Genomic DNA, 24,171 nt, shown 5'->3' on the forward strand with positions numbered 1-24,171 from the left:
GGATAGACCGTCGCCTGCGGAATGAAAGGTCCCAGGTTCGATTCCGGTCAAGGGCAGGTACCTTAGTTGCAGGCACATCCCCAGTAGGGGGTGTGCAGGAGGCAGCTGATGGATGTTTCTCTCTCATCGATGTTTCTAACTCTCTCTCTCCCTTCCTCTCTGTAAAAAGTCAATAAAATATACTTTTTAAAAATTGCTAGCTTCTCTCTGTAAACATAAATTGTAAAATAGAAAAAAAAATGCAATTAGAGGCCTACTAAAGTCTGGACCCTTACTGGTCAACTGAATAAACATTCTATACCAGCCCCTGGCAGCCTGACTCCACCCAGTAGGGCATGACAAATGTATCTACGTATAGAATTGGTTAGGCTTTCATAAGAAACATCAGCAGGACAACTGCTTAAAAGGTTAAGGAAATAAAAGCCACAGAATAAGAGAATGCAGTAGCAGCACTTATTAAATATCACTTTCTGTTTGTCCTCTTAGAAAACCCCTTTTTTCCATTTCAGAAAGCAATAGCTTCTTTATGGCCGTGGCGCTTCCTGCTTTCCCACAGGCAATGCAAAGTAAAGATATGCCAGAGGAGGCAAGAGGGCTGTCAAGCAAGGAGAGAGAGAAGCTTGAAGGTTACTGTGATGGCAAGGAGTTAGCAGGAGGCTGTAGGTTCCACAGTAGGTGGGGCCCTACACTCCTCTCTGAGCCAGTGTCCTGCAGTGGGATTAGGGTGCTGCACCTTAAGTTCAGGGCCACACTGCCTTGTCAAAGGCCCAGTGCATGGGACCTAAAGGAGCCAAAGCGGGCCTGCAAAGGGGTAACTCAGAGTAAGGAGTGTAGACAAGAGATAGTTACTGGAAGTACCTCCTTAGGTAAATGTCACCTTCCTCTCTGTTTCCTGGGGTAACAGGAAAGGGAAAGGTTTATAAACCTCAAATTAGCTCCTGCTGGCTGTGAGCCACACACCAGATAACATCCCATACTCAAGCCATTTTCCTGTTCTGACTCAGAATTTCAGAATCTCTGGGTTGAGAAGGAACTCACAGTCATCCACCTTCTCTTGCAAGAGGTTGGTGCTATATGGAGGACAGATGCTCTTCTGTTTATGATGCATTTACTATTCTGCTGTTTTACTATAAATATGATTAACTTAATAAAAATATAGAAGTTTTAAAAAATGTATCCATCCTTATGTCTTCTTGCTTATGGGCACAACCCTCAACTATGAATTGATACAAACAAAAGACAAATGCCTTCAGAAAAGGGATGGAATTGAAAAGATGAGGAGGAAAGACATGAGGTGAGGAGAGAAGGTCTCTGTGGGTGTCTTGAGTTCTTTGCGGTAACTTTTGTCCAGTCCCAGCTCTTCCCCAGAAAACTATGTGACCTGGGATAAACCCTTATTCTCCTTTGGACTGCAAAGTTTTCATCTGTCAAATGGGTGTAGTGCAAAAATGTCCCTGAATTCTCCTCCAGCCCTATCAGTCTATGATTATGAACCTCACTCCTGTGACAACATGAACTTCCAGGAAACATTTCTACCAGAGGCTTTTAGGATTTCATAGTTTAGAACCAGTAAGAACTGCGTTAAAAAAAATACATTTAGCAGCTGAGCCTCTGACTTCTTTAATCATAATATTATGCTAGGCTGACCAGAGTTTATTCTTCCCCAGATATAGATATAAAACAGACTATATCACTAGAAAAATAATGCATTATTAAAGCAAGAAATTTCTGCACATTATTTGGAAAAAACACAATAAGGAGACATACTTATAATCCTGATGTATTTGTAAAAACTTTTATAGATTATCTCTATGTTTTTATTGTAATGCATGCAAAATATAGCTCCCACCTTTTTAAAAATAAATAATTTGTACCTTGGTATTTTTAAATAAGATCCAAAAGTCTTCTATGTTTACCTTCCTTCTGCTCTTCTTTGTCGAGGTCATCTCTATGTTAGGGTTACCCTGTAGCCTAAATATCTACTTTTTTAGTCATTTTCTGGGGCAATAGAGGAAGAGAGATTAGGATTAGGGGGTAGGGAGCAAGCAAGAGGGGGGAGTGAGGATGAGAAAGAGATCAAGATTCTTAACATCTGTTTGTAGTTGAATTGCTTAATTTGTGGAATCCTAGTGATTCCCAATTTCATGAGATGGTGAGTTATATAACACGTTCAATATTTTAATTCAAATTCTACAACTTGAGGGTGTTTCTACTAACACAGAAGACATCCAGAAATACTATCATTGGTGCTGTGTTTATAAATGCAAATCTCATTACCCCGAGGGCTCATTAATAGCTTAACGGGAAATATAAAGCAATTTTCTGACTTTCCATGATGGCATCCCACTAAAATCATAGCCTAATAGAATTCTCCCCAAATTTAACTTCTATTTGAGACTCTGTATACTTAGATGTCTTTCAACTGAACTAAACCTCTCCCATGACACAAACCTCTGGACAACTTTATGTATCTAGTCATCAGCTAGACCACAAATTTACATAAAACTCAGCAATCATCAGGCACCTTGTCAGCTCTTAATGAAAACATCTCAATTCGATCATGTACTGCAGCCCTAATCCAGTTGCAGATGCCTTTTCTAAACAAAGGTAAAGGTCCAATCCTAACATACTGAATCGCCACATTGTTGCCATAGAAACTTGAGGGAAACATATGGGGGGGCGGGGGAGAAGAAAATGAAACGGTGGTGTGCTTAGATTCTTTGCTTTAAACTGCACTCCTGAGAATTTCCGTGATCTCTGTGTGCAGACAAAATGACAGGCACCTCTCCCTTCTGCCCGCCCAGCTGTGAGCTCACTCACCTTCTCAGTGCTGACAGTGAAGACTCCTTAAAACAGGGATGACAAAACATAAAAGCTTTCCACATGCAGCAAGCCAAGCACCTAACCCGGATGGATTATTTTTTAAGCCCACTAGCTAGAGGAACATTTTGGCTTCAGTGAAAATGTTTGTATTCTCCTTCTATTAAAGTGTGTGTGTGTTTTCACATACTCCACACCCTCCATTTGTTAAGAATTCCCTTTAATTCTTCCTCGATCCACTCCCAATCCATTCACATACACCCACACCCCGTTCCCACTGCTATTACATCAGAAAATGCTGTCTCGGGGAAGAAGGACAGCACAGCCTGCCTGGTGGCCTAGATAGTGAGTCGCAGTGATTTCCTATACGATGCAGGCAAATGGCTTTATCCCCTGTTTTCTTCCTACTAGAAGCATAGGCTTCTCTTCAGGTCTAAATGGTCTGGTTGTCTCCACACACTTTCCCACTAACCCACTCTGCCTGGCACAAAACCCCCACAGCTGTGTCAGGAGTCACACCTCATTCACAGTGATGGTTATGGACTGAAATGCTGCCTTTACAACTCAGAGAGGCTGCCCCGCTGGCTGCATTGCGTTTTGGTGGACACACAGCTTAGAAGATCTCCCTTGTCCCTCCTCCATCCCCACCCAGGTTGGCAAAAGCCACAGGGGTTGCAATCATGCCTGCTGCTGCTGATACACTGAAATTGCTTGTGTAGGAAACTCCCTCAATCTTCTCACACTACAACTATTTGTTGCAATCTGGGTTTTCAACACGCTGTTTTTGCACCCAGAGGAATCACCATAGATACATTTTTTGAAGTTTCAGAGATAACTAATTAAAATCCATGTTGAGTTGTTTGGATAACTCCTTAATATTCAATTTACCCAAATAATTAGTTCATCTGGTCATCTTCTATCCCTCTATTATTCTGCCAAACTGCCTTCTCTTTACATTTTAAAAAATCTATACCAGTATCTATAAAAGCCTAAGCAACTGTTAGACTGGTTGACCAAACAATCGGTCGACCAGTTGCTATGATGAGCACTGACCACCAGGAGGCAGACACTCAATGCAGGACCTGCCCCCTGGTGGTCAGTGAACTCCTACAGCCAACCTCTTGCAGCTGGCCAACCTCCCGCAGTCCCTCCACCCAGCCAGCCCACCCTGATCAGCCCCAATTGCCAGCCAGGCCAAGGGACCCCACTCATGCACGAATTCGTGCACCGGGCCTCTAGTGTTATAATAATAGCTCAAAATTAAATAGTTTTGTCACCCAAGGCTCAAAGTGACATCAGCTTATCTCACTCCCCAAGTGCTTATGAAATATCTACAATAATGGCCGAATGATGCAATTTAACATTGATCAGAACCTTATGAAATAGTTATAATAATCTTGATTCTGAAGATGAGGAAACTGAGATTCATTCACCGCTCAGTGAATATTTTCTGCATGTGGGTGATGTATTGGGCTCTGTGATCAGGCTAGACTTTTGGTGGTGAGCAGTTCAGGCAAGGTCCCTGCCAGAGTCAGGTTTACACTCTAACTGCAGTTGAGGAATATTCCTAGGTCTAACTTTTCATAAAGGCTGGTACCAGATTAAAAACTAACTATGCCTATACCATAGCCCCTACTCTCTCTAGCACACTGTGCACAGTCAGATTTGGTCTTTTTCTTATGACCTACGGAAGCCATTGAAAACATTTCAGTAGTAGAAATACATGATCACATCTATAGTTTAGAATAACCACTGACAACAATGTGGAGAAAAGATTCAATATAGAAAAGCCATTACATTTGTGAACAATGGATTTTCAACAAAGATGCCAAGACAATTAAATGGGTTCAGAACAGTCTTTTCAACAAATGGTATTGGGAAAACTGGATATCCTGAAGCAAAAGTATGAACTTGGAACCCTGCCTTATCATATAGAAAATTTAACTCAAATGGACCAAAAACTAAACTATAAAACTCTTAGAAAAAAAATAGGTTAAATCTTCATGACTTTGGATTAGGCAAGGATTTATTAGATATGACACCAAATGCACGAACAACCAAAGAAATAATAAATAAATTGCACTTCCACTGATTTAAAACAAACAAACAAACAAAAAAACAAGAGATAGAGCTTACTCTGAGAATTAGAAACATTCTTCTCTCTGAGTAATACCAAACTGGATAATAATGAGTCCCTCAACAGATTCGTAAGAAGGAAGGAAGTCCTATTTCCTATCTGGAATTCAACAGTATTTTCACCATTGGACACTAAGAATTATTATTTACATATTCAAAGGAGACAATAGTTAGAGAGAAGTTCAGAAAGCTATTTTTTGAAATCATTAGAAAATACTTGAACTTACTAAATTGCCTTTTGCATTACAAAGGATTCCAGTATGGAATGCCTTATAATGGCTTTCTACTTTTTCTTCTGAATTAAGTTTTGACCACTCAGAAATTCAATTCAAATAAGTACTTTTCTGAAAGGTCCTAATTTTATATACACATGTACATATGTCCTCCATATGCTATATCACAGATATCAGGCATATGCAATTTGACTTTATCAAAATTAAAAATAAGCAAAGGACACTATCAAAGTAAAATAAAACCCACAGAATACAAGAAAATATTTGCAAGTCATATATCTTATAAGGGTCTAGTATCCAGAAAACAGTATGAAGAAGTAGGACAACTCAACAATAAAAAGACAAATGCAGCAGAGATTTGAATCAATATTTTCCCAAATAAAGTATACAAATAGCCAATAGCCCATGAAAAGATATTAGTCATTAGAAAAATGCAAATCAAAACCACCATAGGATACCACATCACACCCAATAGAATGGCTAAAGTAAAAAAGACAGACAATAACAAATCTTGACAAAAATGAAGAGAAACAGGAAGCTTCATATACCGCTGGTGAGAATGCAAAATTGTTCCATCACTTTGGAAGACAATTTGGCAGTTTCTTAAAAAGTTAAAAACGAAGTTTAACAGTGAGTCCCTTTATTTTTTAATTTTATTTTTAAAATATTTTTCTATTGATTTCAGAGAGGAGAGAGGCAAGAGGTCAATTCAAGCTTGTAGCAGGGCTGAATCATCTGGAGTGGCAAGGGCATTTCCCCAAACCTGAGAAGGGATGACTGCTGGCTGCCAGACAGCTCAGGGCATCTTAACCTACATGTGATTGCCTCCTCCTGGCCAAACACCTGAACAGTCAGAGGTAACTCCCCATTCTGACAATGGACTGTATATAGCAAACCCTACCCTTTGATGTGTATATCTACCTCGCCTTAGGACAAATCAATACTAATAAAAGAGAAAAATGGTAATTGGCGTACGACGATACCCTTTTCATTGGCTAATCAGGGCTATATGCAAATTAACTGCCAACTAAGATTGGCAGTTAACTGCCAACAAGATGGCGGCTAATTTGCATATGTAGGCACAATGCAGGGAGGCGAAAGGGAAAGCAGGAAGAAGCCCCCTGCCACTGACAGTGATCGGAAACCCAGGGGGGAGCTAAGAGCTGGGGGGCAGGGCAAAGGCGGCCCTGGGGCCACCTTTGCCCTGCCCCCCAGCCATGATCAGAGAATCAGGCGCCTTTGCCGCCCTGGCCAGTGATAGCAGGAAGTAGGGGTGGAGCCAGCAATGGGAGCTGGACACGGTCGAAGCTGGTAGTCCCGGGAGCTAGGGGTCCCTTGCCTGGGCCTAAAGCAGAGCCCACGATCGTGGGGCCGCTGCAGCTGCGGGTCCCCGCTGCCCGAGCCGGACGCCTAGGCCAGAGGCGTTAGGCCTGGGCAGGGGCGGAGCCTGCAACCGCAGGGAGCTGGGGGTCCCCTGCCCAGGCCTGACACCTCTGCCGGAGGCCTCAGGCCTGGTCAAGGGGCCGATCCGGTGATTGGTGATCGGAGGGTGATGAGGGTCAACTCCTCTGGCCGAGGCATCAGGCCTGGGCGGGGGGCGGAGCTGGGGATTGGGGGGATATGATGGTCCCCTTGCCCAGGCCTGAAGCCTGGGTCAGAGGCGTCAGGCTTGGGCGAGGGGTGGAGCAAGCGATCAGAGGGAGATAGGGGTCCCCTGCCCAGGCATGATTCCTGGGCCAGAGGCCTCAGGCCTGGGGAGGGGGGGGCAGAGCCAGTGATCGGGGGGAGATGGGGGTCCCCTGTCCAAGCCTGACACCTCTGGCGGAGGCGTCAGGCCTGGGCAAGGGGCCGATCAGGTGATCAGAGGGTGATGGGGGTCTACGCTTCTGTCAGAGGCGTCAGGCCTGGGCAAGGGGCCGATCCTGCGATTGGAGGGTGATGGGGGTCAACGCCTGAGGGCTCCCAGTATGTGAGAGGGGGCAGGCTGGGCTGAGGGACACTCCCCCCCCCCACACACACCCAGTGCACGAATTTCGTGCACCAGGCCCCTAGTTGTGTTAATAAAAAGCAAGGGGTCCTGAGATGAGGAGAACTTAGTTCCTTAAGCTAAGTCTTCTCTGACTCCCTATAATGCCTTTCAAAATTATGTTTCGTCTCTGAACTTTTATTTAATTTACGCACAGCCCCTTCTCCAGATTTCTGAACCCTTATTGATGCCGGATCAAGACCACCGGCTTTAGAAGGAAGAGGGAGAGAGAGATAGAAGCTTCAATGATGAGAGAGAATCATTGATTGGCTGCCTCCTGCCCACCCCACACTGAGGATCTAGCCACAACCCCAGCATGTGCTCTGACCCAGAATTGGACTGTGATCTCCTGGTTCATAGATCAATGCTCAACCACTGAGCCACACTGGCCAGGCAACAGGGAGTCCCTTTAAAAATAGAGTTTAATATGTCACAGTAATTATACTGTAGGAATACACACAAAAGAATTAAAAGTGTATGTCCATACCAAAACTTGTAAATTAATGTTCATAGCATTATCATTTATATAGTCAAAAAGTTTCCTGATCACTCCTAACCAGTGTGCCTGCCTGCCTTATTGCCCCTAACCACTTGTCTGCCTGCCTGATGACCCCTAACTGCCTCTGCCTGCCTGCCTCATTGCCCCTAACCGCCTCTGCCTCGGCCCCCACCACCGCGGCTTCATCTGGAAGGTCATCCAGAAGGATGTCTGGAATGACATCCAGAAGGGTCATTTGGCTACCTGGTCTAATTAGCATATTATGCTTTTATTATTATAGATACCATTCTATTCAAATGAAATGGCCAGAATAGGCAAAACCATAGAGACAGAAAGTAAGTTACTGGCTACTTTGAACTGGTAAGTTGAGAAAATGAAGAATGACTATTGCTTGGTATGAGATTTCTTTTTGAGGTGATAAAAATGTTCTAAAGAATTCTTAGAACGGTAGTGGTTGTAAACATTGTATGCAGAGGTAGTTTGGCAGCATGCAGATAGCAAGAAATGGTCACTCACAACTCACCACAGTATTAGAGGTAAACATATACTCTCCTTTTAATCACCCTCCCCCATAGCAGGAGTCTTATACATACATTTCGTTCTTGTATGATATGTGTATATACTGTATATATGTCATCCATATGATATATGTAGCATTCCATAGGAAAATACTATAGGGAATAAGGACAGAAGTTATCTCTTTTTTAGTAGTTATCTTTCAGTGGGATTTCAAAAAAAATTATTTGTCTTATAGCTTTTGGTATTTCTCAAATGTTTTATAATGTGTTCGTATTGCTTTTGTAATCTGAGAAAAATACATCTTAATGATTTTTTTTTAAACAAGCTTCAGGCTGCATAATCGCTCTTACTTCAAGGTTCCCCCCTTTAGGGACTAACCCTGTAATTTAATAGTGGGTGGGTATTAACACCAATGGCAACAAGACCAACAGAAATTCATTAATACCACAAAAACAAATTAGTTTGAGTTTTTTGTCTGCACAAATGTCATGGTACTTCAAGCTGTCTTATAACAATGGAATCATTTCAAACACATGGCTGAATTTTCTACACAGCCTTGCTCTTTATGTAGAATTGTCTGCATTCGTTTTAGGCGAGGGGAAAAGAAAGTCTCTGATGACATTTTGCAAATACAAGTTGATGATTTTCAAAACTATTTCTTTTTCCTAGAGCCAACTGTATTCGTTGGAAGTCTATTCCCATCTGCCATCAATAAAAACAAACCTTATCTCAAAACATGGTTGTTTGAAATGTCATTGCAGTACTCCACCTATTTTCTTGTGAGGGGGGAAGAAAAGCTTTGGTTGACTCCACATTCTGGAGGGCCAGACTGTATGTCTGTGTACAGTGTGTGTGAGAAAGAAATCAAGGTTGAATGGAGGGGAGAAAAAACAGAGAACTCTAGTATCAAAAATTGATTTAATAATAATTTTGTTAGCTCCATTACATTACTAATTTTTAGGATATATTAGGTTTTATGATTGAAAAACTTTATATATATATCTTATACGGGTGTTACCCAAATGGGCATATAAATTATCTGGGGCTTTGGTTAAAATGTAGATTCTGAGTCAATAAGTCTGGGCAGGGCTAATCTGCATTTCTAATATGTGTGAGTGTCTGTGTACATATATGTCATGCATATACAGACAAGATTATAATGTCCAATGGAGAATACTTAGATTAGATATAACTTTTACTATTTTATTTTTAATGCAGACTGTTCTCTGGCAATAGCCTCCTTCATGAAAAAGAAGATATAAATGCCTTTTAAAAAGTTAAATGTGGCTGTGGCAGGCAGTCCCACAATGGTACCCCTGCCTCTGGTACCCTCCTGGAGTCCACTGACATATTGTGCCAGGATTGCTATAGGATCAATAGAATTGAGCAAAACTGCTATATCATTTCCGAGATTAGGTTGTGAAAGACACGGTGGCTTCCATCCTGGGCTCTCTTGCATACTCTCTGGATCACGCCCCCTGGGGCAAGCCAGCTGGCGTGGTGTGAGCAGTCCTAGGGAGAGGCCCACATGGTGAGCAACCACGATCTCCTGCCAACAGCCATGTGAGTGAACCTGAAGGGAGATCCTTCAGCCGGTCAAGGTTTTAGATGACTATAGCCCCAGCCTGCATCATAGCTGCACCCACAGAGACCATCTGATCCAGAGTCACCCAGCTACTACTAGATTCTTGACCCTCAGAAACTTTAGGGTCATGAACATTTGTTGTTTTAAGCTACCAAGCTGTGGGCTACATATATAGCAATTGCTAACAAACACATGGGCAAAAATGATCATGAACCCACGGAAAACTGGTCTGTTTCTGTTTCATAGATTTTTTTCATTAAAATCATGTTTTGACCTCCCATGGTTAAAAAAACCAACTACTGTATAATGGTTTAGGATGACCGATCAATCTCTTTCTGTCTGTCTCTGTCCCTCACAGCAGAGCAGTGCTGGAAGAAGGTGAGAGTGAAGCCATCCGCTCTTCACATACACTCACATACACACACACACACACACACACACACACACACACACACACACACACGGCGCGCTCTGAGCTCCACACCTGGCAACCCTATCACTGTGCATTCTCCTAACTCGGAAGCTGGGCCTTACTCTGTGGGAAGCAGAACACTTATTTAAAGAAGTAGGAAGCAGCACTCCACTGCATCTGTAACGTATGGTGAGGAAAGAAAACCATCTTCTGTGTTAAAATCACCTACAAAGGTAAGAACTAAGTCTTAGGTAAAAATGATGTCTAGCCTACATCAAAAGCAAGAGCATTATGATGACCATGATTGTTCATTGGAATAATAGCAACTGCTTCCCTATGGCTGCGCTGGCCCCTTTGTATATATTAACTCCTGTCATTCTCACAAATGCATGAAGTAGGGACAGTGAACATTCCCATTTTACAGGTGAGGAAACTATAGAGAAGTAACTTGTTCAAAGTCACACAGCCAGTTAGGTGATGGGGCCAGGCAGGCTCCAAAGGCCAGGCTCTCAACCCCTGTATACTGGCCCGCATAATTAACAAATTTAGGGTGTCCCAAAATTCACGCAGGAAGTAATTTTGATAGAAAACACAGGTTTATAGTTAAAAATTGTAAATTTTTTATTGATTCATAAAGTATACAATATAGGGTTATATATGGGATAGTACATCAGGTAAATGGCCTCCACGGCTTTGCTGGCACATATGCAAAGCCGTGGTCTTCATTGTTCTTCATTGCCCCTGCTCCTGGGCCATAATTGGTACTTGGTAATGCTTATCAAATTGAAGGGATTGAAATCAAAGGGCAACAGATATTAGCATCTGATTCAATAAACCAAGTAAAATTAGGCTTTTATTTTTTTTTGTTGTTGTTGTTAATGCTCACACAAAATTCAAATCTTGTATGAATTTTGGGACACCCTATATATTTACTACATTTAAAGCTGTCAATTCCAAAACCAAGGTCAGGTCAAAGTGACACGCTTTCACTATTTACTCTCTTAGTTAAGAAACACGGGGATTCCAGACAACTTGCGAATAGTGATGCCTTCAAATCAACTACAATGTGGAATAAAGGCACATGGGTCCAGAGGGGTGGGTGAGCAATTACTTTCTGCAGCTTCCCGAGTCCCACTAATCCTAACTGCTGAGCAGAGAAAGATACAAGTGTCTCACCTGCGTTTCGGGATTCTAACACTTGGCCATACTGTGTCTATGTTTATCTTTGGACTCTGCCTCGCCGCCATTAATGGTGCTCTTAGGCTGAAACCGGCTGGCCCACCTCTCTGAGCATACCCGTCACATCATGAATAATGACTGGGCACTTTCCCGTAGGGATGCTCCTAGCGGCAGGATAGAGTCCAGCTGCCATGTGTTGCCTAAACTGAACATTCAAACAAGGTGGAAAACACTAGATCTGTGTCCTTGGATACTGGCAGCTTCTACGGCTGTTTATGGCTCGGCATCTTAAATCAAAATAGGAGGTTTCACCCTGGGCCCTCTGTTTCCAGTGCACATGTCCTTAGGCAAGGGAGAATAATTTTGCAGCCAATCTGTCCTTTAATAAGAATCATTGAGCCCTGGCCAGTGTTGTTCCGTGGTTAGAGTGTCTGCTGATGCACCAAAGGGTCTAGGGTTTGAATCCTGGTCAAGGGCATGTACCTGGGTTGCAGGTTCAATCCAGCATTCAGGAGGCAACCACTTCATGTGTCTCTCTCACATTGATGTCTCTCCCTCTACTCACTCTCTCCCCCCCTACCAATCTCTCTAAAAAATAAAATAAAACAATGGAAAAAAATATCCTCAGGTGTGGATTAAAAAGAAATAAAAAATAAGAATCACTGAGTGAGCCCATCTTCTTCATTTCTGAATAGCAGTGGTAGCCCTTCTTTTATTTTAATCAAGAAGCAAATGATCCTTTTTGACTCTCAGAATGGAAAGACAATTTAGGAAACTCAGGCAGTGATAGCAAATCCAGCCCTACCCACCAGATGTTTCTCTAAGAGTTTACTTTTGTGTTTTCTATAATGATACATTCATGATGGATTTAATTAAAATTGTGGATGCTATTTTAGGACTGTGTTGCAAGTAAATACATTAAATGAAAGTTTAAAGTATGTAATGTTTTAAATAGTCAAGTTTTAAAGAAAAATGTATAGTTAGTGCATATTTGGAACACTTGTGTGGCTCACCATGGGGAAATGCAGAAGCAGTGTAGCCAAGGATGGTTTCATTAGAGAGGTCCAATGTAGAACACATTTTTAAATTCACCCTTTCATTGAGTTACTCAGCAAGTAGTTATTGTGTATCTACTAAGTGCCAGGCTCTATTCTGGACACAGAGGTGGTTTCAGTGAACAAAGCAAGTATCCCTGCGCCCAAGGAATATACTTTCTAGTCAGATGATACAGACACTAAATGATAAACGTAATAGGTACACTCTACCATTTGTTTGGTGACAAGTGCCATGGGAAAAAAAGGAGGTCCTAGCTATACTAATAAAATGGTAATATGCTAATTAGACCGGGCATCTTCCGGACATTCTTCCGGACGTCCTTCCGAACAAAGCCACAGTGGTGGGGCCAAGGCAGAGGCAGTTAGGGGCGATCAGGCCGGCAGGGTAGAGCAGTTAGGGGTGATCAGGCTGGCAGGGGAGAGCAGTTAGGGGAAACCGGGAAGGCAGACAGGTAGGCAGGCAGAGTGGTTAGGGGCAATCAGGCAGGCAGGCAAGTGAACAGTTAGGAGCCAGCGGTCCTGGATTGTGAGAAGGATGTCCGACTGCCGGTTTAAGCCCGATCCTGCCTAAACCGGCAGTCAACATCCCCCAAGGGGTCCCAGATTGGAGAGGGTGCAGGCTGGGAAGAAGGACTCCCACCTCCCCTGCATGAATTTCGTGCTCCGGGCCTCTAGTTTTTAATAAGATGGTCAAGGTGCACCTCATTGAGGAAGTGACATTTCAGGTAAGATTTAAGAGGCTGGAGGCATTTTTCATAGGGATATCTGGAAGAAAAATTTTGCAGTCAGTGCAAACAGCCAATTCAAGGCTCAAGACAGGAGTGTGCCTGCTGTATGTGGACCAGCAGTGAGCCAGAGTGGCTGGGGCAGATAAGCAAGGGTGAAAGCAGTCAGAGAGGAGGTAACAGAGGTCATTCAAAAGACTCCAACCTTCACTCCGAAGGGGATTTCCTACAGGGTTTTGCCAACTGATATTTTTACTGGATCACTTTGGCCACTGTACAGGGACAAGAGAAGCACAGAGGCCATTAGCAGATTATTGCAATAATCAAAGTTGGAGAAGACGGTGACTCAGAACAGGTGGTACATGAGGCAGAGGAAGGAATGAGTGGGCTTTGGGCATTCGAAAAGGAGAGGCAGCATTCACTGGCTGATGGGTGTGAGAAAATGAGAGGTCAAGAAAATCTCTGAGGTTTTTGGCTTTAGCAAATTTAAGAATGGAGCTCACTTTTTTAAAAAAATATATTTTATTGATTTTTTACAGAGAGGAAGTGAGAGGGATAGGGAGTTAGAAACATCTATGAGAGATAAACATTGATCAGCTGCCTCCTGCACGCCCCCTACTGGGGATGTGCCCGCAACCAAGGTACATGCCCTTGACCAGAATCGAACCTGGGACCCTTCTGTCCACAGGCCGACGCTCTATCCACTGAGCCAAACCGGTTAGGGCTCACTTTTAATGTAGTAGGTATATCCGGGGAAGGCTACAGGTAGAAGGATGATCATTTTAGACATTTGAAATGTGAGATATCAATTAGCAGTCGAAGTGGAACTGAATAGACAGCTGGATACCAGAGTCAGAGGAGAGAAATCTAGACTGGAGATAGACTATTTTACTAAAAATAGCCTATTGTTTTGGCCACTAGATAAAACACCTACCATGAAAAGTGTAAGTCTCCTCCATATGAGTCACATGACTCCTGGGCGAACCACACTGGATAAAAGAATCGATCGACTTCATGATAACACAGGAAGACCCGAGTTTCTAAGCCATGTGCCCATCAGACGGCCAGATGTGTGTGTGAAACAAAAACCCAGTAACCAGGAGTCTTTACATCAGAAACACAAATCTTGTTCAAAATAATCAATAGAACGGATGCAAATGTAGTGATTGTGCTCGAAAAAATGTCAAGAGAAAAATGCTGTGCAGAAGCTATTTTCATTTCTCCCCTCTCAATTTCTGCTGTTCACCATTTCTTAACGCTTCCGACCCTCTGAAGGCAATCTGGTAGGACGATGTAGTCCATAAATGGTCCATAAATGTCTGTGTTCACAGTTTTTGCAGGGGAAATTATTCCTATTTATAATCTTACCACATGTGCTACAGTCAAGATCTCAACTGCACAGGGAAGGAAGGCCCCTACCCCTGCTATGTAGGAGCATCAACATCGTGTCTCTGCTTCCTGTAACAGTGCCGGTATGACATCGTGGATGGTGAAGAAACAGCTTTATAAGGCACAACGTCGTAAAGCTGCAGTCAAGGCGAAGCTACCGTATGTGAAAGTCACTCTGAATGTTATGAGAGAAAATAGGTTTAGACTCTTGAAAGGAAAAGCTGTTTCCTTTGCTTTCCTGTATGAGAGGGAGCAGGCACCATAGTGACAAGCAGGGACTCTCAGCCAGACTCCCTATGTTTAAATCCCAGCTCAGTACCAGCTGTGTGACCATCAGCAAGCTACCTAACCTCTCTGTGCCATACCTCCACTGTCTGCAAAATGAGGGTAATCACAGTTTTCCTACCTCATAAGTGTTGTCAAGAATATTAAATGAGCCTGATTGAGCCACGTTTGGATTCCTGGTCAGGGCATATGCCCGGGTTGCAGACTTGATCCCCATTGTGGGGCGTGCAGAAGGCAGCCGATCGATGGTTCTCTCTCATCATTGATGTTTCTAGCTCTCTCCCTCTCCCTTCCTCTCTAAAATCAATAAAAAAATATATTTTTAAAAGAAATAACAAATTCAATAATATTGATAAAGTCATCTAAAAAGTTCCTGGAAATAGCAAGCCCTAAAGAAGTTTTTGGTAATTCAGTAAAGTGCTGATTTTTCTTTTTTAAAGTGTACTTCCTTCTGCTTGCCTCTGCCATTGGTGCATGTTTTTCATAATTTTTATAAGTTTTCAGAAACTGCCGGCAGCAGTCACATACTTTTGCATTTTATTCCCATAACTGTAGACTCGCTCTTCTCTACGCCTCCTCTCTGAGGCAGTTTCTGAGGCATGCTGGTCCCGCTGCCTGCCTTCCAGAAATTGCCTGCAGCACGCCTGGTGGGGTTCCAAGTTCTCCACAGTCAGCCAAGTAAGGTTTAGTGTTATTTTTCATCACCTTGACGTCAGTGAGAAATATCACTAAATTAATGCAAAAAAGATGTTCAATAGGATTTCATGAATAACTCAAAGCCCGCTGCAAATACAGGATTGTCTGTGATGTTTTGAATTGATGGAAATCCACCTAGGGATTTCCAGCAATTCATAAACCAATTTCAGCTGACCGATGTGAAGCTGCGTTTTTTAAAATCTGGCAAGTCAGAATGAAAGTAGAGAGTCTCTTCCAGGCAAACACTCCAAATTGATTCAATGATCATTGACAACTAATGAATTCACTGTAGATATCAGCAAAAGTCCCTTACAGACAAACTTGACCACAGCAGCTTACATCCAAACACTTTTGACTTACCTTAAAACATGACCGAGGAAAGAATTGTCTCCACCTCGTTAGGCCTGTCCAACTCCCACAGTCCCCTCAGCCTTCACCACTGTCTTTGGACATGCTTGACAAATGACATGTGCAAAAGTCATTCCACTTGTACTCGAAACTTGAAAACTTTCTCCCACATGTTTCTCGCAGGCTGCCAATATCCATCAGCAAGGGATTTAACATGAATCTTCTTTGTATTCTTGATAGTTTGAGTTCCAGAGTCTGATGTAACACTTTTATTTCTTCACATATGAGCAACATCAAACACAAAAAAATGGGTCTTCAAAATCTTAATTTTGAGAACATTCATTATGGGGGAATCTTCTTGAATTTTCATATTTTACTGTGTTTTTCACTCGAGTTTTTCCTTCCTCCTTCTTTCCTTCATCTTTTAGCATTATTGCTACCTAAGACTTGCCCATTCTGGTATCAGGGTAGGTCGAAAGTTTGGCTCTTTTTAAATTTCTTCCTTCAATATCTGCAGCACAAACTTGTCAGGGCAAACTCATTCTCTACAATTGATTCCTCTAGGGAGAGTAATTGAGTTGAATGACTAACATGCATCATTTCATTAAAACTGCTATCACTAGTGACATTTTTAAATGTGAAAAACAATGAATATTTCTTAGCTTTCTTGTAACTTGACCGCTCAGTGGCATTTGACCCAAGTAAAGCCTTCTCCTTTTCAAGCTCCTAAAATTCCACCTTTTCCCTGGTATTTCTCATAGCTATCTTGATGCTCTTTATTGGTCTTAATTGATCTCAAGTTCCTATTTCATTCCCTAGAGCAGGGTGGGGAACATCTGGCCCTTGAGCTGTATAAGGCCTGCAAAATCATTTGGTCTGGCCCTGCCACAGCATTAGGGGTGAGTTAATGTTTGACCAAATATAGCAGGCTGATTTTTAAGGTGATAATTTTGTGTGGCCCACAAATGATACTATAAATATCCACATAGCCGTTGGCAGAAAAAAGGTTCCCCACCTCTGCCCTAGAGTTATGACACTTGTCTTTTCTTTCTCATTTCACTACACTGGTTGATCCCAGCTCAATTACCCACTAGCTGTGTGTCTTTGAGGAAGTTATTTACCAGTAGCTTGTTTGTGCCTAAGTTTTTTCACCTACAAAGTGGAATAACATTATCTACCTCATAAGGTAGAGTTAGATACTGAGTTAATATTTAGTGATTTAACCTTGAAGTATAGTTATAAGTAGTTAAGCAGAACTACTTAATACTTAATATTAAGTAATTAATATTAGATATAATTAATAGTTTGAGTTAATATAAGTACTCATGGCATGTAGTAAGCACTGTTTAAGTGTTTAATTTTTCCCCCCATTAAATCTCATGACTTCAAATCATCTCCCATGTGCTGTTGCCTCTCCAGACCTACATTTTCAACCAAGATCTTCTTTTCTAGAAGCCAGATAGTCTCACCTGGAAGCTCCATGAATACTTCAAGATCTATCAGCTCTCCCATCTTCTTACCTGCTCTGTCTCAAGAATTGGCATTACCCAGTTGCCCATGCCAGGACATGGTCCTTGATTATATTTTCTATCTCAACCTACACATCTCACCATCAATGCTGTTAATTCACTGTCCTACACATATCTGGGCTCCATCCTGGTATCTCCAATCTTGCACAACCCCATTCACCTTCCTCACTGCAGAAAAGAAAACCTAGAACTGTGTTTCAAGAATTTCTTTCTAATCAGATATTGTGCCCAATGAAAATTCTTCCATGATGCTCTACCTCCATCACTCATTTCTCAGCAAGACCTTAAGTGCCTTAGCATGGTCTACCATGTCTTCCTGTTTGACCTATTTATTGTCCTTCATCTTTGTTTTTCCAGGAAACATTCACCTTCTACAATCCAACCATATCAAAATGACTTTTGTTTTCCCAAGTGTACCATAATTGCTTAGAACTCAGCCTTAGTACACACTACCCCATTTCCTAATCCCCATAATCTTTCTAGTTAATCCTTTCTTTTTAAAGTTGTGTTGCAGGGCAAGCCCTGAACTGGACATTAGAACAAGGGTGATTCAACACCTCTAAACCCCTTAGTTTACCCTCTGTCAAAGAAGGATTACTGAGTCAACAAGTAGTGGTAAACTCTTTTGTGCCAGACCTGTGCTAGACTCTAGGGATAGAATACGGAATAAACAGTACCCCTGCCTTTGTAAGGCTTATACTGAAGGGGGAATGTTGACTTGTTGACTCTGAGCTAGTAATTTCCACAAATCTCTACCAAAAGAAATAACTGGTCTGTGTTCTGATACTGCCTCTTTCTACTGTGTATATGTCTGCTACAGATCATATCACTATACTGCAACTCCTGGTTTTCTGTGAGTTTTAGTTTAGGTTTGTCCTCAAAAGAAATGATGAGACAAGGACCTGGGAGCAAGTGGTTTATCTGGTGGATGATCTCAGGAAGCACAGAAGAAGAGAATTAAGATAAGGAAGGGAAGAGATAGAATAAGGCAGTGGTTTGGCTCATTGGCCTCTTGAGTGTGGCTCTTCCACAAACTACCACGTGCTGGCGCACATGTACAGGGAACGTTGTGGAGTGAAAGAAGATGTAGTGTTGAGGATTGAGAAAGGTATGTTGAGATGGTTTGGACATATAGAGAGGATGAACAAAAGGAGATAGATGAAACAAGTATACAAGGCGAGTGTGAATGGGAGATTTGGAAGGGGTCAACCTCAGCTAATGTACCTCAATCAGATTGAGGATGTTTTTAGCAAAGGCCAGCTTAGGAGTACCCTAATTAAGTTAATAACAATGTACCTACCTATATAGTTTAAGTTTAAAAAATTTGGCTCTCAAAAGAAATTTCAATCATTGTACTGTTGATATTTGGCTCTGTTGACTAATGAGTTTGCCGACCACTGGAATAGGGGTATGTTAATGAGTAGGCAGCTGCTATGGGCAATGCCCTGAAATCTCTCTGAGAAATATATCTCAGAATCATCACACTAGATGGAGTGAGAACTCATTTACCCATCACTATTAATCCAGTGTGGCTCCGTGGAAACATTAACTTCACTGCACTTCCAGGTTGTATTTGCATGTGGGTCAATTGAGATGGGCCAAGGCAACAATGGGAGGGACCTCAATAACATCTACTACACTGTCCAATTTCCCTACCAGCCTGAGCATCCCAACAAGTATACATTACCCATCGTCCTATTCATAGGACTTCCCAGAGTGCCCAGGGCAGAGTGTCCACTCAGAAAGTGTATTTAATGAAAAGACAAATCTTCATTACATGAACGTGAGTAAAATAAATACTTTCAACAGTTTTTCTGTTGCTCTATAACACTGAAGGCTAAGAGGGTACAAGTGAGGAGGCACCAGCTGAGAAAACAATTTTCTTGGTGAAATAACCAGATATGAAACGCCTTCATTATATGCCTGAGAAGGTTCCTTCCTTCCTTCCTTCCTTCCTTCCTTCCTTCCTTCCTTCCTTCCTTCCTTCCTTCCTTCCTTCCTTTCTTCCTAACCATTGACCACTGTTATGGATTGAATATTTGTGTACTGCCCTCCGCCTCCCCCCTGTAATTGATATGTTGAAGCTCCAACCCCCAAAGTAACTGTATTTGGAGATAGTGACTTTCTGGGGTACTTAAGGTTAAATAAGGTCATAAAGGTGGTGGGATTAGTCTCCTCATAAGAAGAGATGCCAGAGAGCTTGCACTGTAAGCTCCACACTGTAAGGACACAGTAAGAAGACAGTTATCTGCAAGCCAGGAAAGGTCCTCATCTGAGACCAATCCTGCCGTACCTTGATCTTGGACATTCCAGCCTCCAGAGCAGAGAGGAATAAATTTGTTGTTTCAACCACCCAGTCTGAAGTCTTTTGGTATGTATGGCAACCGAAGCTGACTGAGACAATCACATTTGAAAAGATGCTTGCTTCTAGTGAGGTGAGCCCACCAATGATATCAGGAAAGAGTTCTAAGTTATGTTGATTATTCTAGAAATTCTCAGAAATTTTTTCTTCAGATTTTTAAATCAATCTTGACATTTTAAGGATAAATATTTGTTGACAATGATGGTAATAGGCTTTGCATAGTTTGCCTTCTTGGCATAAGTAACTTCCCATTTCATAGGTGTATAAAATAAGCACATAAAATAGTTAAAAAGGTTTCTTGGACATCAAATAACTCATACTAAACATACTGATGAGTTAAGTGTAAATAAATGAGAAACACATGGATAACATTTTCCTTAAAAACATAAAGTTTTAGACATTAAGTGAAAAAGAGACTGACAAAACACATCTGGGGTTTTGCCCACTGCAAATTTATTTTTAGTTTTGGATATTAAAACAAATTACAATTCAATGTGTCTAGCTCGAGTATAAGCTCTTGGTTTCTAAAATAATGCTTGTCACATAATGATTGGGAAGATAGTATCGATAGACAGTTATGAAAATTCAACCTTGACCTAAGATAGAAAGAATTCCTCAGCCTCATTTAAAGGCAAAAAGGTCAATTTTCTTGCTGTTATTTTTAGCAAGGGAGGCTTAAGGGAACATATTTTTGTACTTCACTCTGAAAAATGAACACATGAGAAGGCATCATTTTAGAGAATGCAATTATCATTGCTGCTACCCTTTTCACTTTATAGTTGAGAGGTAGATGAGAGGGGCATTGTCTTCACTTAAGTTTGCTAAACAAAGTTAATCAAAAACTAAGTTTTAATCTCTCCTACCCACAAGTCAACTGGTACATATTATGAGAGTGATGGGTTGGGTTAACTTATCCTGCTCATATGCAACCAGACTCAGATTGCGCCTTAACCATCAGCTATGAGTAAACATACCAAAGTAAGATCAAAAGGGAAACTGGGGTTTGGGGTCTATCTAAGTGGCTTTGTGTAAACTGGTAGCTTTTCAGTAAACATGAAGAGCCTATTTCTATTTACCTTGGAGACTCTTCGTGTTTGAGCTAAAGCTCTGTAGTCACCATGGAATATATGGCCACTGCCACAATTCCACCAGTATTTCTCCTGCAAAAGAGACACCGTGAATGTCTGGCTCAAATTTGGGCCTTTAAAAGCTTCTGACAGGATGTCCCAGCTGGAGTTGTGTCTGCTTCAAAAACAGTCCAAAGAAAGGGGGTCCCAGGAAATCATCTATCTTTAAGCTTCATCCCTTGAACTGAGGATCTTGATTTTAGTATCCTAGTGGCCTGAATTCTTCAGAAAATTTTTACATCTCCCTAGTCTTATGCCTTCCCTACCTTCAGCATTCTCTGGGCCCCAGTTCTCAGCACTAGTTCATTCTTCAGGATCCCCTGACCAACCCAGAATCGATGTGAATTGAAGAAGATTGAATGATTGTGGATAAGCCAACATCAACCATGAGATGCCTGAGAGCTGAGAACTAGCCACTCTATAGCCAACTGTCGTCAGATCCAGGTTAGAAACAAACAACAGATGCCTGTGGAAAACATTCAAAGAAACAGAGCCCTCAGGCACCAATGAGGAGAACACAATTCAAGGAAAGCTGAGTAACTGTAAGTAGTCTTTAGGGAAAGAGGAAAGTAAAGCATTAATGAATACAGAAAAGTCATCTGGAAGCCAGGGCTCATCGTCTGTCATGAGTGGCTGTGTGTAGGGAACAGCACGACCTCCTCCCTTGCCCCTGTTCCTCCTTCTCTCTTCAAGATCACTCTCTACTCCTTTCGTAAACCAAATTAATTTGCACAGAGCAGTGAAAGGTGAAACTGCTCATGAAAGACAATATGATATCAATCTGTCACTCTCTCTGCTCTTTGGTTTTATGGGCAGGGGAAGCGGTAGCAAGTGTGACTATAAATCACTCCCACAGACATGTCAGAGGAATGTGGGCACTGCAATTCCAAGAGTAGCACCACACTGCCGACAGCTCAGGATTCTGAGGGGCCTGGGCTTCACCGTGCCTAAGAACTGGCTACATGTTTTAGTAAAGGGGGGCAAAAAGATTGTCCCGTATAAACTTCAAATGTGTTTTTTTAATGTTATTATCATGGATCTGTTTGTCCCAGGACTCCACGTTCTGAGACAAAGGCATCCTTTTATCCATACCCTTTGAATTTTAAAGACTTGGTCAAGAGACCACCTGACTATGCCTTAAATTTATCCTCAGGAAAGAGGAAACACATGAATTCTAAGTGAAGTAACTGAAAGAAGGCAGGAGGATTGATTGCCTGAGGCGCCACCATTCTTCAGAAATGTCCCCAAATTGGCCAACCATGTGATCCAAGTGAGCACAGCAGTCAACTGTGCCCCAAGCTAATGTGCCCTGAGTCCAAATTCTTCCCGGATGACCTGCTGTGTAGGAGGGAACAACTGTTTCCAAGTGATTCTTAGCCATGGTTTCTGGAGCACCAGAGCCCCTCTAATCACCACACATCTACAGAATCCCTGACCTCTTGCAATTAAAAAAGAGAAAGCGAGAACAGAGACAAAGGTACAAAGCACAGGAATAAACATCTAAGAATGTAAGGGAGACACAATAATAATGGGAATTTATTTCTTCCAATAAACTACAAATTAAGTGAGGGATAGAAATTTGTCCAAAATATTTTTTTCATGTTCAACAAGCCCTAAACTTCTAGCATCTATGTAGCTATTAAGAAGAGTCTTTCATGAGACTTCCTCTTAAGTCATTTTATGAAATTGATGGTGGATTGTGAAAAGGCTGCTAGGTTGAATACTGTCTATCAATTAATTACGGCTCCAAACTTTTAATAATTCTATACCACTTTCAGGTACAACAACAAAATGTACCCCCTCACCCACTTGCACATACCAACGCATTCATGGATAACTACTGGTGAACTTAAACTGCAACTGCAGAGTACTCCAATACTTGGACACCAATCTGCAGAAACAGCAAGAACTTCAAAGAGCCCGTCAGGAACAATGTGTAGAGGGGAGGACTGAGAGGGGCTACCCAGGAAAGAAGCATCTGGTCTGCAACAGCAAAATGTTGAAGTGAAAACAAAACAAGAACAAACAAAAAACTCCTGGAAATGGAGCTGGTGGCAGTGCCTGTGAGACACCTCACCTCCTCTCAAGAACAGAGCTCGAGTGGATCCTACTGTTGATAACGAGGAGACATTCATGAACAGAGTTAAAGATAAGACTTCGGAAGAACCAAAACCATGGCTTGCTGATGGCTGGGACTTAATCACCTGACAGAAACAGCTCTTTTATCTTCCTGCCAAGAAGAAAGTGGATTTCATTCTGGAGGATTATGCAAAGTATAAGAAATCTGGAAGGAAAGGCAGACAATAAGAAGTATGCTGTTAATGAAGTTGTAGCAGGGATAAAGCAGTACTGCAATGCAAGGTTGGGCACTCGGCTGCTCTACAAATTTGAGAGATGGCAGTATACTGAAATCCTTGGCGACCACCCTGGTGCACCCTGTCCTAGGTGTATGGAGCGCCACATCTACTGGGATTATTTGTACACAATGGAGTGATAGAGGCCTATTCACCTCTGGGCTAGAAGAGTCTTGCTCTATCACTGAATTATCTTAATGATTTCCTAAAATAGCTGGCAAAGAATTCTGCAACTTTGGTGCCAGGGATTATGAAGCGGCCCCTCTTGAGCACCCCTGGAAAGCTGTGTGAGGCGCTTACTTACACTTAAGTTTGGATCTCTGTAACACATTTCTGTTCTTAGCCCTTCTCTTATACAAATGAAGTGCATTAAGGACTTGATGTTTATTTTCTGTTTGATTTTATAAACAGGTAATAAAAGGGGGTACAGCTCCTTTTCTTTTCCTTTTCAATGTTGCTACCAATGCATTCTTGGACAACAGAGAGAGATACTGTGTTCTATTGCCTCGTTGACAAAGCTGCTTTTGAATGCTAGTGGCCCTATTCCTTTGACACTACACACTTTTATAATATTTGTTAATGCTATGGGACAAACTGCTCTGATTCCTAGTGCCAAAGGTTTGATTCAGTGTACATAACTGATCATACTCATCCATTTGTGCTCCTTTTTTTTTTTAATTGGTGCTTAAAGTAAAAAGCATATCCTTTGCAGGTCATCCACATTATTTCAGAGGTATTTTATCTCTGCTCAGATTGTGGAGGAGTGGTGGCTTGTTTATGACTTTTATAACTGTATCTAATGCATGTATTAACATGACTGACGCAACGCATTGCAGAGCTAGTTTTCTGGTAAAGCCAATCTTTTAGGAATTGTTTTTCAAACCTTCAATAA

At 41.9% G+C, this 24,171-nt stretch overlaps 1 protein-coding gene and 1 pseudogene across 3 annotated transcripts in view; one reads left to right on the forward strand and one right to left on the reverse strand.

The window, feature by feature from the left end:
- ADAMTSL1 (ADAMTS like 1) overlaps positions 1 to 24,171 on the reverse strand; it is a 903,601-nt gene that overhangs the window by 695,740 nt on the left and 183,690 nt on the right. The window lies entirely within an intron of this gene.
- Positions 14,664 to 23,570, forward strand: LOC132212651 (mortality factor 4-like protein 1; annotated as a pseudogene).

The sequence above is a fragment of the Myotis daubentonii genome, chromosome 11 (assembly GCF_963259705.1).
Source record: "Myotis daubentonii chromosome 11, mMyoDau2.1, whole genome shotgun sequence".
NCBI classification, from domain to species: domain Eukaryota; kingdom Metazoa; phylum Chordata; class Mammalia; order Chiroptera; family Vespertilionidae; genus Myotis; species Myotis daubentonii.